Source organism: Rosa rugosa, chromosome 3 (genome assembly GCF_958449725.1).
Source record: "Rosa rugosa chromosome 3, drRosRugo1.1, whole genome shotgun sequence".
Lineage (NCBI taxonomy): Eukaryota > Viridiplantae > Streptophyta > Magnoliopsida > Rosales > Rosaceae > Rosa > Rosa rugosa.
In genome coordinates this window covers 34,545,613-34,549,552 of record NC_084822.1, presented here as the reverse complement: position 1 = coordinate 34,549,552, position 3,940 = coordinate 34,545,613, and the positions used below count along the sequence as shown (strand labels likewise).

Sequence of the window (3,940 nt, the reverse complement as noted above, 5' to 3'; positions counted from 1 at the left end):
TGCAGGAAAATAGATTATATACTATAACACAAGCATAGCTCGGAGAAAGTTGACATTCTTACCGTTGAAATAAATCTAAAATCTAAACAGGTAAACACAGTTGCTCAGCTGTTCCTTCCTTCGGTTTGATTATTTGCAGATGAAAGAAGATGGTTAAAGCCATGGATTTTCTCTTGATTACCAAAAGGCTAATATGTGGGATAAGAACTTAGATAGTTAGTTGTTTTGTCATTCTTGGCCCTAGTTTTTAATGCCGGAAGTGTTAACTGTAATACCCAGTATTGAGAAGTTAACTAAAACAAATCAAATATAAATGAGATATACATTAGTTAATGGTTAGCCAGCTATTCTGTGTTAGTAGCTGTTGAGTCCCACATCATAGAAGTGAAACTCAAGGAGGTGAATGAGAGTATAAAAGACAAAGCCCACAAATAAAATAAGCATACCTTTCTCGGCCTTTTGGCTAAGATCAAGTGTAGTATCTGTTCTTATCAGTTTAATATCTGATACGTGGACCAATGGTCCACACGATATTAAATTAATTTTTTAAAGGGGTGGGTTCATCACTGTAGCTTGCTACAGGGGCTCACGCGTCTCATCCTAGCTTTGCACTATAGCAAGGGTTGGCGCACCCTACCAAATCCAGTTCAACGCTTTGTCTCTTCCAGTTTTTGTTTATGGTAGCGTTCTATTTGAGGAACATACTTTGATCGCCCTCCTGATGTGTCTGTTGCTAGGTTGAATGATCGGGTTGAGAATGTTGGGGGCTGATGATGCGATAATAATGATCAAGTTTATAGTTTGGCTTAGATATGATCACCGTACACGCAATTTTATAGTTTCACTTGCTGCTTGTAAGTCCAGAAAATATGTTCCCCCAGGCTTGTACGTAGTTTTTTTCTTGATGCTCAAACGGACATGTAACGCTCGTGTATAGTAAAGGGTAGTGTTTGATTTTTGTGAATTGTAGTGGGTTCTGCATCATTGGAGAGACGAGGAGTGCATTCGTATACTGAAACATTTCAGGGAAGTAATTCCTGGGGACAAAGTGAAGCTGATAATTGTGGATGCTATTATTGATGACGATGAGATCAAACTAAACAAGCTAGCTAATAGATGTGAGGTTGATGGCCCATACTAACTCGCAGAGAAAGGAGATTGAAGGAATGGCCACATGTTCTTGGGAAGCTGGCGACACTGTCAAACCTGTTGATGCTGTCCAATCTGTTATTCAGGGTTTTCCATAATGTATGAAAACTTGAAGTTAAAACTTGTGGTTTGTCTCAATTGTTCAAGTTACCTACTGGTTTATGCCAAAAAAAAAAAAAAAACTTACTGGTCTTTCTGTGTTTTTTTTTTTTTTCGTATGGTTAACAACAAGGATAGCTGTGCTGATCTCTTTCTTACCCAGTCCTGACTGGAAGTGAATTAAGCAGGGAGAAAATTGCACAAGAATCATAGCTTATGAGGTTAGTAAGTTAAATGGTACACATGACCAATCCCACATTTAAAAGCTGACGGTTAGCTTGCAAGTATCAGAGAGTCACATCTATAAAATGAAGCAGGCAGGTAGGGGAAAAAGCACGGAGCCATGCGTTGAGCACATAGCGAACTATTCTTTCGCCTTTTACTAAAGAATACCGTGTGCGCGGTGCTTTAAGTGGCATACGCCAATTTTTTCAGAAAGGTGCACCTCTGTGGTGCCCTTACAATGGTCAGTGCAATGTTTGATCTAGCTAGCCGCACTACAATTGCATACAAATCGTCCTAACGACATCTGAAATTAAGAAACAAATGTAATCTAAGTGAAGAAATTAAACTCTCTTACATAGAACTGCAACCAAAGAAGGGATACTATTTCTAAACCCCCTCTTAGGCCTCGTTTCAGTCATGGCTGCCTCTGATGGGATCCCTTAGGATAATATTGTTTGGCCTGAACCGAGCAATCTTCAATACAAATAATTGAAGGATAAGAACCGCTGAAAAGTGATGGAGGAGAACAATAAACACCGCAATACGATAAACCTTGATTTATGCATGGTTAATGCTTCGTTTGGTTCATGTTCGGGTATTTTGGGCTAATTCTTCACACAGAATGCTTACCAACTAATGAAGCGGCAACCTATGATACAAGGATTGCAGTGATTGAATGTTGTTTAGAGGTGAGCTTTAGTGTGACGCTGAGACAATAGTTGAGGTGGATGGTGGACTGGTATATGTTTTAATTTATGGCCCTTTTATTTTAAATATTAATCAAGAAATTTATGTCATATATGTATAGTTATTGATTAATGTTTGATAACCTCATCGCTTGATCGAAGTGTACTTATTTACTCAACTATTATTTCACTATGCTAGCTAGTGTGATCCCTCCAACTCTACCTCTTACTTGCTGCTCAACTGCTTTCTAGATAATTGGAGGGAAGCTATTACCATGAACAAAGGTAATGCAATAATTGTAGACGCTGTTATTGAAGAAGCAGATCAAATCATGCATCAAAGCTGTTATTGTTCAAGTTAAATCAAAGACACAGCTGACTGTTAACTTACGTACCTTTAATTTATAGCTTATGGAAGGTTTATTCATATTTTGTGCGGCTGGTCTCCTCCTATACCAACAGGCCTGTGATTTGTAAGTGGAGGAGTTAAGGGAGGGAACTATGGTAAAGGAAGTTGTATAGTTGAGTAGCCCCTCTAGTGGCCATCACCTAATGTAGAAAGCATTTCTCTCAGGTAAGTGACCATCATAATCCCATTGTTGATGTCGGTGGTGGTGACAGAACTAGCTACTTAAAGCTTTGTGGTTAAGCCCTGTCCTTGTAGTATTAGAGGCATCAACTTCATCCTCATCAGACTCTAGTGCAGCCAAGTAGTGTACTGTGATCCAAAGGCTACATCTTGATTCTGCTTCAAAGGCTGTTGCTGCAATGCCAACAAGTTGTTATCGTTCTTTTTCAGAGTAGTCAAGGAATTTCAGATCATAATCATGAATAATGTTGAGGAACCTCATCAATTGATCGCATAGTATGTTAATGTGCGCTTTTCTTATAACCACCTGTTAATTAACACATCAACTGCCATGTATCTCTCTAGCTAACATAGCACATTATATACAATCTTGGAATACGTTTTAAATCAAGTAAATACTAAAAGGTAGGTGATTCATGACTGGGGAAACGATTGATGAGTGCATCACGTACTCTTTAGAATTGTAGGGAAGCTATTCCTGAGGACAAAGTGAAAGCAATGACATTACGCGCAGAAGCTGTTATTGAAGAAGATGACACCAAAGATTGAAAAGGAGCTAACATATGCGAAATTGATGCTAGCATGGTGAAAGTCGATGGCTCATTCTAGCCCAGGAATGGGAGGACCTCGATAAAGGAACGGGGTTACGTTTTTAGGGAGGCTGGCATTAGCTGAACAGACATGTGTGGCTCCGTTCCTATGCCACTCCCACATCGGTAAACGCACCAGATCCAAGTCCCCTAGAACAAATAAAAGAGGAGCTACGACACGATTTGAAGCATCTTTGCGCTTGGGGCAATGACGCAGCTAATGAGGTTCTAACCGAGGCGCGTCTATTGCTGGTTGAAAACTATTTCCAAACCCCCTCCTGGGCCTGGGTTCAGCCCAGTGCCCTCGAGAATTTCTGGAAGGGCTCCCTTCGGGGTAAAGCCCTACAATTTCTAGTCTAAACATTTTTACTCAAAAAATCATAATATTATTCCCTTTCATACTGTTTGGGTTAAAAACTCTCTCACCAGCGTCTATGGATAGCTTTCCTCAAATAATGTGATATTAGATCTGCGATAGCTTACGCCTAGTCGAGTTATGTTTTTGCGCACTAGGCATGCTCTACCAAACCAAATCTGGTTCGAATTTACATCACAATTTGCACCTTGTCAAATCCGATTCAAATCTTGGTAAATATAATTTA

At 39.6% G+C, this 3,940-nt stretch overlaps 3 non-coding genes across 3 annotated transcripts; all 3 read left to right on the top strand.

Moving 5' to 3' along the window:
- The first annotated feature begins 442 nt into the window (after nucleotides 1-442).
- LOC133741603 (U2 spliceosomal RNA) lies at nucleotides 443-637 on the top strand. Its single transcript, XR_009862046.1, has one exon. It is a non-coding gene; the product is annotated as a U2 spliceosomal RNA (small nuclear RNA).
- A 950-nt stretch (nucleotides 638-1,587) lies between these two features.
- Nucleotides 1,588-1,707, top strand: LOC133741614 (U5 spliceosomal RNA). The gene has a single exon (XR_009862056.1). It is a non-coding gene; the product is annotated as a U5 spliceosomal RNA (small nuclear RNA).
- A 1,821-nt stretch (nucleotides 1,708-3,528) lies between these two features.
- On the top strand, nucleotides 3,529-3,680 carry LOC133741607 (U4 spliceosomal RNA). The gene has a single exon (XR_009862050.1). It is a non-coding gene; the product is annotated as a U4 spliceosomal RNA (small nuclear RNA).
- The last annotated feature ends 260 nt before the right edge of the window (nucleotides 3,681-3,940 follow it).